Source organism: Microtus pennsylvanicus, chromosome 6 (assembly GCF_037038515.1).
Source record: "Microtus pennsylvanicus isolate mMicPen1 chromosome 6, mMicPen1.hap1, whole genome shotgun sequence".
Lineage (NCBI taxonomy): Eukaryota > Metazoa > Chordata > Mammalia > Rodentia > Cricetidae > Microtus > Microtus pennsylvanicus.
The window spans coordinates 40,413,357-40,425,686 of record NC_134584.1 but is presented as its reverse complement, the minus strand read 5'-3'; positions in this window follow the sequence as shown (position 1 = coordinate 40,425,686).

Sequence of the window (12,330 nt, the reverse complement as noted above, 5' to 3'; positions counted from 1 at the left end):
AACTTAACAGAGTGATGTAAAAGGCAGAGAAGCCACCTTCCCGTATCTCTATCTTCTTGCATAGGGTAATGATGCTGGGTAGCCTCACTACAATCTTCTCTTTTATTCTCCATGCTTTTCAACCCTGCATTCTGCCCTAGAACACTCTTACTTGTAGAATATTTTAGCAGAACCGTCTCCATTGCACTGGTCAGGTTCATCCACTGGAGATAGCTTCAGGAGACTAAAGGCGAGAAGATAGTAGCAGGCCCATTGTCACCTGCTCCACCATCCTGAGGAGTGCGGTGACCATACCTCGGCTGATACTCATGGTGCCTATCAGGCAGTCATCTCTACATAACTCAGGCTCTAGCATCTCCTTCGTCTGTCCCTTTAAGGCTAGCGGAGGTAATAGGAACCCCTATTGGCACCAGGCTATCCACCATCCCTCACCGTGTCTCCTAAGCCACACCCCTTCACACATGTGCAGTCTTTTCTTCTCAGTCTTTTCAAATCACCCAGTCTTAATGTGCCATCTGTCTCCTGTCAAAATCTTGACTTGATATTAAAAACGTTGGCAAAAGGCTGCAAGCCTCACCAAAACATTAGTATACTATAAAATAAGTGTAAGATACATTTTTAAAATTGCAAGAGATAAACTTTTTTTATAATAGCCAAGCTTTTTTTGTCAAAATGATTTTTTTCTAATTTAAATTTTTTAATGTATTCATATATTCCAAAAACAAAGACCAAGTTCTAAATTATTGAGTGAATTACTCACTGACTCTGAATTAGATGAAAAGAGATAAGGATTTTTGCCTATAAAAATAAAAACATTATTGTTTATTTGGCATATAAAGGACTGGCTTATGTTTTATGATTTTGGGGGGGGGGGTTAGTGTTTCCTAATCTCTGTTCTTTCAAGGCCACGCAGCAGTACCAAAAGTCTGCTTTCTTTTTTCTTTTACTACTCTTTGACTGAGAATAACATGAAAACCCTTCTCATTCCCAAAACCTGGTGTCGAAGCCTTGCTTTGTCACCTAACAACATTGAGCTTGGTTATATTGTATAATTGCCCTGACTCTTGGTTGCTATTATGGACTGAATGCTTATATCGCCAACCCACACCACTCCTAAAGTAAGTCTTGATTCAGACTATGAAAGAGTCTGAAGATGCAGTCTTTTGGAAGGCACTTGGAGATGTAATCTTGGGCCCTTGTGGTAGGAATTAGGTCCTTATTTTTTTTAAAAAAAGAGAGAAGAAAAGGTTTGTTCTTTTTCTTCCATGTGAGGTCAAAATAATAAAGCCATATTCTTCAAAGCCTGGACCAAAAAATGTATCCTGGGAAGCACAGTTACTGGTTGTACAGCTTGGTCGTACTAGTTAATTGAGCCTTGGTCTCATTACTAATACTAGAATAGTAACAATGCATACTCTGGGGCCTTCTGTAACTCAGATCATGTTCTTAGCACAGCGCCTGGTACTTAGCCAAGCTCAGTATTAATCACCATTGCCACTGTCACAGACATACAAATATGAGTCACTGTGACAGAGATACAGAAGGTGTCCTGGAAAAAGCAATGAGGAAAGTAGATAAGACTATTCCATTCTAGCCTTCATTTGCAACACCCAAATATCTAATCCGATGAGTGTTTATGTTCCACTCTGGTTATGTATTCATATTTGAATTGACAACTCCATTCCAATGTACAAGTAACGATATAGCCTAAGGATTCGTAGAGTAAATACAGGAAGTGGGTGACCTGACCAGAAAGGAAAGAACAAACAAGATATTTTCTTCAGTTCACCAATTGTCTCTTTGGACAAAGATGAAAAGGTAGAGATGATGAGGGGGCCTGGAGGACACACTACATCTGTCATGCCAAGAAAGGTAGGCTTGCTGATGTCTGTGTGTGTGAATTCCATGGAATGAACTGCCTAGCTAGGCTCTACACTGCTTAAATCAAAATTCCTACTTCATGTTACTCTTTCACACTTGTGAAGTACTCTAGGAGAACCTTTTCCCCTTGGGCTGGTCAAATTCATCCAGGGGGAGAATGAATGTTCCCACTCCCAGCAGCATCTCAGAGCGCTAAACACAGAGAAGACCTCGATCCATTATTTACTGTGTAAACAAAGCTGAGTAGACACAACTGTCCTCTGTCAGTCCACAGAAGGAGACTTCCTGGAAAAGCAAGAATCTGAGAAGCTTATTAGAATGGGAAAATGCACAAGATAATAAATTCAGACAACAACCATGGCTTCCAGTGAGAGAAATAACAGGAAAAGAACTGAATTTAAAATAAATTCCTCACAACATGTTGAACTCTTCTTTGATAAGCTAATTAAACAGAGAAATTTGTTAAGAAGAAAGGAGAGAAGAAGAAGGGAAGTAGGGAGGAGGGGGAAGAGGAAAGAGGAAAAATGAACACCCTGTACACCGTGGGAGAAGGCAGAGGTGGACTAGGGTGCTACTCCAGAAAGGACAAACTCTGCATTCTCAGGCTGTGGGACATGGAGACATATACCACAATCCAAGTCTGATTTGTGTGAACAGATAAGGCTAAGAATTCCTGGGTTATTTTCTCCTACTTGTGTTTTCTCCATTTGACAAGGTGTACTTGCTCATTATCCCTAGCCTTGGGGGAGTGTTCATATTCAATAATCTCTATTGCTGCAGAGTAATGGAAAAGAAGGAATTAGCATAGATATCTTGTATCTATGACTTTCCATATTAAGCATATAAAACACACAAAGGGGACTGGTTAAAAAAGGAAATTAGATTGACTCAAACGCACTCCAATTTAGAGCATGGTTAATTAATTGTAAGGCTGGTCAGGAGGAAAGGTCATGGGTGCACCATTTCTTACAGGGTGGGAATCTGAGCACTATCTTAAATAAGTGCAGTGTCTACCTACTGTCTAATGAAGTAGGCCAGATCATTGTGAATTACAGCTGGTGGAATGACCAGAGGGAAAGCTAATATAGCTGGGTAAGATATATTTACACTTAGAAATGGCAACGAAAACTTCTAAAGTAGCATACCTAGCATATTTGGTTATACATAAGAAACAAACACAAGGAGAGCTAATTGATATCTAATGCACTCCTCAATGGAGGCTCTTGCTAGTTTCCTATTCACTATTCTTTCAGTATCACCCTCATGTAATTTTATTTCCAAGAGAGCTGTTGAAGCTCCACCCATCCTTGTTTGAAACACTTACGTTTCAGACAAGAGAAATAAGGAGACAGTAGAAGCTCCCCTTTGAACCTCAGGGGCTAAGATTCTGTTATATGACTATACCCTCCTTCCTGAAAAGGAAACTTAAGAAAAAAACTGTCTACTTTAGTGTGGCAGAAGGTTAAGAGTTCAGTAAGCAAAAAAGAAAAGTTCCGCCACAACGATTTTAAGATTTCTCATCAGAGCCTAACCCTGTAGTTTGTAGTTGTGGCCTGAGCCACATGCTTTGAAGAGCTTGAAGACAAAGTGAAAACAGTTGCTCCTGCCTAATGAGATAGATTTCAAAGAGCGCTTGAAAAGCCTCGTGCAGAGGAATTAAGGGTGGAGCGTGTTCCACTGTTAATCACGGCAGTGTTGATCATTGTGAGATGTGGTCAGGAGCAACCGGGAATGCATTCGCACAGGGCTGCGTGAGTCACACTAAGCACGGCAGGACAGTGCCACTTTTAGTGTCTGCTCAATCACTCCCTCTGTCCCTCTCTTTCTCCTCCCCAGCTCTTGCCATAACTTACCAAGCTAACCTGAGTGAGCGAGTTCTATGGTCTCCAGAGGGCTGGGATTCCAAGCACCACCTGGGATGTCTCTTTCAAGACTCCCCAGGTGGTGGTGGTCCACACCTTTAATCTCTACCTCTGGGAGGCATATCTCTTTGAGTTCAAGGCCAGCCTGTTCTACAGAGCAAGTTCCATGACAGCCAGGGATATGCAGAGAAATCCTGTCTCAGAAAAGAAAAGACAAGACTCAAACTTTCCTATGTTATTATTTAATTCATTTTTAAACTATCTTCATTGATCTTTACTTCTAGCAGATTAAAATATAAAACAAATGAAATAGTTCTACACAATTTTTAAGACTTTTTTAAAAGTTATGTTTTAAGAATATACATGCAACTTTAATAAACATTAGTCAAAAATATCAAGTTAACACATAGGTAAGTCTTAAAAGCTTAAAGTGTGAGAACTCAGAGGAGTCTTGCCAAGAAAGATTTTTGGGGGGATAGTATTCTGCCCAGAGTATTTATACTACAGAATATCCAGCCTGAGAGGCCGGGGGAGATGAACATCTATAGAAACAGGCTCCCCACATAGCTCAGACCAATCAAGACATCATTTACACTGTGGCCTATGTAAATTGCACTTCTAGAGCACACCTCCATAGACCACCCATGCAGTTGCCATGGCAACAGGTACAGATGGACAAGGATGCTAAAAGCACCACATGGCAACTACTAAAAACAATTTAACATTTTATTACCATAAATGTTTTCTAATTTAAAAAAAATTTCACATATGAACAGAGTTGTTGTACTTCTTAACAGCAGGGGATAGATAAAAGCTTCATAAAAGTCCAGTGATTGTTATAAGTGGGACATTTACATTATATATATATATATATATATATATATATATATATATATATATATATACATACCCTTTCCAAGTTCTGTGGGACATCATGGATGAGGGGATGGAAAGATTGCAAGAAACAAGATCACGGAGAGTTGTAACAAAATGATGTCTCCTGGACATGGCCTAGCTGCTGCACTCATGACTTCGGTGCACAAAGTTGAGCCCATCACCATTTCCCCATGGACTGGGGAGGGACCCACACAGCCCTGGCCCCCATCTCCTACCCTCACAAAGGGATTAATGGTAAGTAAGAATTGTTAGTGGAGGAGACATTTTCTTCAGGGGTGTAGACACAAATAAGTTGACCTTGCTTATCTAAATAACCTCTCAACAATTCTTGTGAAGAAAACTCTTCTTGAACTCAGCAGACCACACAAAGGGTCACAAAAATAGGAGGGCGAGTTGTTGAGAAGGGTCCTGGGGGGGGGGGGAGCTCTGTGTGTGTGTGTGTGTGTGTGTGTGTGTGTGTGTGTGTGTGTGTGTAAAATAAGTTTATTATATATGGGTACAAAACTATCAAACAAAGTTTTGTTTCTAACTTTAGTGATGTGTGTAGGGTCTCACACTTCCTCAGCAGAACGACTGAGTGTCCCAATATGTACTATGACAGTACTCAGACAGACAGGCCCCAATCTCTCTTGAAGACATAGACATTCCATTCCAAACTTGTTCCTACATATGTCATATCCTCTTTCTTCTCGTTGTTAGTCACATGGCACAGAAGCCACGGGGGCAGAGAATTATTAGTTGGTTTAATTATATAGTTGAAAGTAAAAACTACTTTCAGCTCTCCTCATATGCAAAACATATCTATCCCTTCATATAACAAATACATTCTTGGTCAGGTTAAATTTATATTGGAGACTTGGGAGTCTAGAGATGTGATTCTAATTGTAACTGGGTTTTAATTCCTAAGGTTTCTTATTAGATGAAAGGTTTAGACCTTGACTGCCTTTTAGGATTCAATACTGGCCCAGACCAAAGTCCAGTCATACATACTGAAAAGAATCATTCCTTCTGATTCCTGTGGCACACTAAAAAATATGCAAGACAACGTGGCTTGGCCACACGACACGGCTGCCTCTAAAATAGGAATCCCAGAATATCTGCTCATGGGACTGGCAGCTGGAAGTTTCTCGGCTGCCTAGAACTGCTATAAATTCAGAATGGATTTCTTCACTTGCCTCTCCTCCCTACTTCTAAAGTCTCAATAGCTACTTTGAGACACAATACTAATAGATCAATGTTGCATGCAGCTTAGTGCACTGACAAGCTCTTGAAACTGTCCTTACTACACACACACACACACATGCATATACATATATATATATATATATGTATATGTATATATATATATACATATACATATATATATACATATGCGTGCCCAGGGTATAATTTTCAGAAGAAAGTTTAAGGGTTTCTGCTGTTGTTTCATAGGCAATGCTGGTCCAAAGCCCAACCCGTGATATGTAGGCTTCTATTACATAGGCCTCTGTCAAGTAGGCCTCAATTACCTAGGCTACATAGGCTTCTGTTCCATAAGCCCCTGTTACGTAGGCTTCTGTTACATAGGTCTCTATTACGTAGGCCTCCATTATCTAGGCTACGTCGGCCTCTATTAAGCAGACCTCTGTTACGTAGGCCTGTGTTATGTAGCTCTCTGTTACTTAGGCTTCTGTTACGAAGGCCTCCATTACCTAGGCCTCTTTTATGTAGGTTACGTAGTCTTCTGTTATGTAGGCTTCTGTGAACATGTAGAAAACAGGGACCCAGATAATAACTTGAACATGTAGGCTCCACAAAGGAGATGATCATTTGCCTCTGTCAGCTTCCTCCTAAAGTGACATGAGGCATAGCAGCTGACAATGGCCACCTGAACCACATATCAAGTCTACCTCTCTGGAGCCCAGAGTATTTCCATAGCTTTCCCTCAAAGAACTCCCAGCCCCCAAGATATATGTGCTGAAAAGGTACATATGCAAGCAGGGCAGACATACCAAAAGAGGAAGGGTCCGGGCTGCTTGTTCACGCAGTTATGTCCTCTGTCTCTACTCCCGTCCGTTTTTTATCTTCTGGGAAGCTGCTGCTGGGATTTCCTAACCTATTACCTGGTGAATCTGTCGGTATCCAGCCACAGTCACCGAGTGCCCCCCGTCCCGTCACTTCTCTTCTACTAAGGCCCACTGTCGTGCCTGACAAACAACTCTTCGACAGATGACATGATCCTGCTCCAGGGCTTTAGAGCCTGTCTGTGATGTGCTCCCATTGGACCCCGCCATGAGTCCCACACATCTACTTCTCCACTGACATCTGTAACACACGGTCTTCTGTGCATATTGTCCAATAGGCAGGACTGTTGCCTTCACCATCTACAGGGCCCCTTCCTTCTGATTCAGCTTAAACCAGGAAGCTTCTACAGCAAAACAGGTCATGTCCAAGCCCTCAGTATTCAACATGCCACCTTCAGAACCCAAGGAAGCCAAGTAGATAGATGTTTGGGATGCACAAAACAATGAATTGTGCCTCTTAAATGGTGGGGAATACAGTGGTTTGTCTTTAGTTTTGAAAGGGATGTCTTGTCATATAACATGCGTGGCAAATTAAGTATCCCAAAGGAAGTAAGATCTGTGGGATGCAGCTGAGGTAATACATTCTGACCTTTAAATGACTAAAAAGACATGATTACAAGAAACTCAGTCCTTGAAGTTTTCTAATTGTTCCTATTATTGCCAGCATCTAACAATACATATTGAAATTCTTCTGAAGCCCATTAAGGGAAAACAGCCTGCTAACCCTTCCCTCCTTCATCTCATTCTTTCTATGTAATCACTCTGGATTTTCACAAAGGCTGAGCAGGAACAAGGGTGGTCTGTCACAGGAGCAGCCTCCCAGCCTATAGCACCAGGTGTTTAAGGTACCAAGTCTAAGTCTTCACACACCTTACACCTGGTTACATGCCTTTCACATGAATACAACTTCCCCATGCACCTCCCTTACCACGAAGCCAGAGGTAGAAGCCTGAGAAGGAACTATGACATATTTTGTGAAATAGAACAGGGCTCAACATTTTAATGGCTTCTTTGAATTTCTGAAGAGGGGGAAAAAAGAAGTCCTTATCAGCAAGAAATTAGGAGCTTCCTGAGAATTTAACACTTGATTTCTGTTCTGTATTCTGACCACTATTTTAGAGGAATAACTATATCTGGGTGGGGTGTTTCATAGGATCCCTCAGCTAAAGAAGACAGGAGGCACCCAGTCATCTGTGATTGAAAGAGGGATCCAGCCAAAGACTCCTGCACCCTCTCTGTTTACATGCTTATATAAGAATGCATGGCCCAGTTTCATCGCTGAAGCCAGAAAGAGCCTCTTCATGCCCACTTCTCCGTGGTTGCCAGGCTGCGGGGCAATCCACCCGCGTGTGCGTCATGCAGACCGTGGTTCAGAAGTTCACTGTTACCCTGTATTGCTAATGAGCAGATCTGGAACGGAGAAAAGTGGAGGGTGAGCTTCCTCCCACATCAGGCTACCCAGCACCCACAACTCATTCTTGCCAGGTCTCAAGGCTCAACCCTCTCTTCCTACTGACTGCCTACTTCCTCATCTCCACACAATGAGAGAAAAGAGGACATGACCTCAGCTCCATCTTCTGTGCCTAGAATAGAGTAGAAAGGAACAAAAAAGGAAAAAGTTTTAGGAATTTGAAAACAGAGGGAAGAAAGAGAAAAAGAAACATACTTGTTTCTTCTCAGCTTTGCTCCTCACCCCCCTCAGGCTCAGGGAATGGTCACTCTTTCCACTCTCTTATTATGGAGATATTCTTCTAGTCTATTCTAAGTTTGGAAGCCCATGTACCTACCCATTATCTTTTACAACCAAAGCCTTCCAGAAGCACATTTCAAAAGTCAATAATAACTGCACCTCTCTCAGCACAACAGAGCTAGGGAACTTCAATCTTGTCAGTTCTACCTGTAAGTGGGAGTCAAAGGCAGTGAGGGAACCACCTACGGCAAACACGGCAGAAGCGAATGGGGTGTGTGAGGAACACGTGCCCTGGAAATGTGAAAACGAATTTAAAGGTATAGCCATTGTGACGATTAACATGGAGCATAGGAATTATATCCTTGCGTTCATGACACCACCACATTTAATGATCTGCTTTGACGAAAGACGCTCAAAGTCCCCAATTACCTCGTGCACCAAGTATTAAATTCATTAGAGCACAGTGCCACCTTGCTTGTGAAGCAATGGATTTCTGAGGCTGAGAAGATCACTCAGAGGATAAGAGAATTTGTTATGTGGATATGAGGATCTGGGTTTGAATCCCCTTTACCTATGTAAACAGCCCAGCACAGCTACATGAGCCTGGAACCCCAGCATTGGATGGTGGAGTTCACCGAGGTGATTTGAATAAGAATGTTTCCACAGGCTCATAGATTTGAATGCTTGGTCACCAAGGAGTGGCACTATTAGGAGGTGTGGCCTTGTTGAAGTAGATGTGGCCTTGTTGGAGGAAGTGTGTCACTGGGGTGGGATTTGATGTTTCAAATGCTCAATCCAGGGCCAGTGTCTCTCTCTTTCCTGCTGCTTGCTGATCTGGATGTAGAACTCTTAGCTCCTCCTCCTGCACCATGTCTGTCTGTGTACCACCATGCTCCTTACCATGACTATAATGGACTAAACCTCTGAACTGTAGCCAAACCTCAATTAAACTCTCTCTTTTATAAAAATTGGCATGGTCATGGTCTCTTCATAGCAATAGAACATTGACTAAGACAATAAGCAAGTTCTTGGAATTCGCTGGTCTGCTGGTCTAGCTGAAATGCAAGTTTTTAGTTCAATGAGAGACCCTGTCTCAAGAGAATAAAACATGGAGTTACAGATGGAGACACCAGACATCCGCTAGTCTCTCTGTGTGTGCATGTACGTATGTACACGTGTGAAGGCCACAGAGGCACGTACTGGTATCATACACATACACTTATACCACTTACACACCTCACACACACACAGATGCCTTCCCTAGCCTACTGTCATTTGGTAGCTTTATCTCTCTCCATCCCTTCTAGCATGTATTATCTTTCAAGTGTAACTTTTCTCTTTTTCAATTTTATACATATTTTAAAAGACTATTTCAAAATTTCTGAATTTTTTTTTATTTTTTTTCTGAATTTTTATAATTATATGCTTGACTAAGAATTCACCTTTTTTCTTTAGGGTGAGTAGACTATAAAACCATTTGAACTTGAAGATTTACTCTTGTCCACTCGTCCAAATCATTCAAATTACCTCTTTAAATTTTTTCTTTCAAGACCCCTTTTAATTCTAAATCTTTATATTACAATCAAGATCAATTGATCCTCTGATTCTCTTATGATTTCTCTATTACCTACACCATCATCCAACATTGAATTGCTAATCACATCTTTTTAATTGAAAGTGTTCTCTCTTATATTAAACATTACTTTTTTATTACCGACTGTTTCTGTTCCATAGATACAATATCTTACTATATGTGTCCTTTGGAAAATATTAAATGAAAATTGAGTATTTTTCTTTTGTTTCTTCCCTTTTTCCTGTTTTATTCCTACTTATATTTGAGACAGAGTCTCAGAGGGCAACCCAGGCTGTCCTTGAACTCCTGATCCTCCTGAATGCTGGATTAGATTGCATGCCACATTTGTTTTATTTGGTTTGCTCTGTACTTTGACATTTTTAAGTACAAGTTTTCCTCTATTACCTCCCATCTCAGTGTCCATATTTCAGCTCCAGTTATGCAAGAGCCAGGCACTGATTCCTTCCAGAGCTCCCTTATGGTGTCCTTTTGTTAACTTTATTCTTAGAGATTGGCAGGTTTACAGGGAGTTGACCTTGTCTGATATCTCAGGCTTCCTTGGCCTCTTTCTTTTCCTTGGCTTGTTCCCCAACTGCATTGTGTGTCTGCAATAAGCCTTCCTCCATAAACTACCAGCATCCAGGCTATTGTCTCAGGATCTGTTTCTGGAAGAACCGATCCTGCAAAGCAAGCACCCCCCCAAAACGAATAAAAGCAGATCTCACATATTTTTCCCATTCAAGTTTCTGTTCATAGTGTCACTGTAATTGGTACTAAGGTACATGCATGGATATTTTGCAATTCATGTTAAGAAATAATAGACCATTCCAACAAAGGAGATAAGAAGTAATTTTCTCTTTTATATAGATATTTGATATTGATACATAAAACATGACAATGATTTTCTTGAGAGTTTTCAAAATTATGAGCTTCCAAAGAGAATATGACATATAAATTTGTCAAAATCTAATATGTTGCCGGGCGGTGGTGGCGCACACCTTTAATCCCAGCACTCGGGAGGCAGAGGCAGGTGGATCTCTGTGAGTTCGAGACCAGCCTGGTCTACAAGAGCTAGTTCCAGGACAGGCTCCAAAACCACAGAGAAACCCTGTCTCGAAAAACCACAAAAAAAAATCTAATTTGTTGATACATAAAAATAAGAGTAATATTAAGTAAAACAAATTGGTAGGCAGAAATAAATCCTAAAGTATTTGAATAACATATTAGAAAGTTAAAATTCCCCCTCATAATAAATGTCATAACATTGAACATTGTCAAATATGCAGTTTTCTAAATTTGAAATTTCTAAGAATTTTTGTAACCTGCTTCCTCTTAAATTCTCTGAATATTGTGCCCCATTACATACACACGTATGCACACACTGTCACCACCAGGAATTAACACATTCTCATCACTGTGGAACAAAGTATAATTGGGGGAAAGTACCTAAAAAATTACAGTCTCCAGTTATAGATGACTGAAAATGATTCTCAATAGTTATTCAGAATTGACTTGGTATAATTCCAGGCATTGAAAAAGAGTGGATCACCACCTTAAACCCTGGTGTGAGGGAAAGAGATTGGACCACAAGATCAAACAGACTGGAATAAACTACAAATGTGTCCAACTGGGGAAAGATAAGGAAACAAGTTTTGCTTGTTTTTCAAAGTTACAGAACAGACCCTAATGAATAGTGCCTATACAGCTAGCCTGCAAAGAAAATACCTGCCCCTCATAAAGAATCCCTAACCAATAAAGTAGAAGTCATGGCTGCTGATGTTTCTGGTAGGCATGAGATGGCACAGGCCTTGGCAGTGACTACCAGTGCCTGAGGAACCCTCAACATGAGTAGGAGAGCTTTTTGACCTGGAACAAGCTGTAGCCCTTTTGTTGTCAAGGGAAATCTTCTATGCCAGACCACCAGATCAAAACCTAGAAGTATCAGTTCCAAACCTACCTCATCAGCCTGAGTCCAAACCTATTTCATGTCCTTCTTACCCATCTCAGTAGCTATTGCCTCAGACAGCAGCCCAGCATCCCTCTTAATCTGAATGCTTCATCTATTGATGAATAGTAGATAATGCTGATGCTGTGATAAGCTCCCTGTCATCTGGTTCCTGCTTTGTCTTACATTGCTGTGGATGCTGAGGATTGCCAGGAATTTTAGAAGACGTCTTAAAATCTTCAGAAAGACCAACTGTTCTCAGAAATAGCTACTGTTGAATTCAGCTTAACCAAAACAATGGGAATTGTCTGGAAGGATACAGAGTATTTCATGGTACCCAACTACTCTAGAACCTCAAAAGGAAGAGAAGAATTTCTGCTGTCCAAGTCCATGGGCCCAAGTGCCTTTTAAAAAGATTC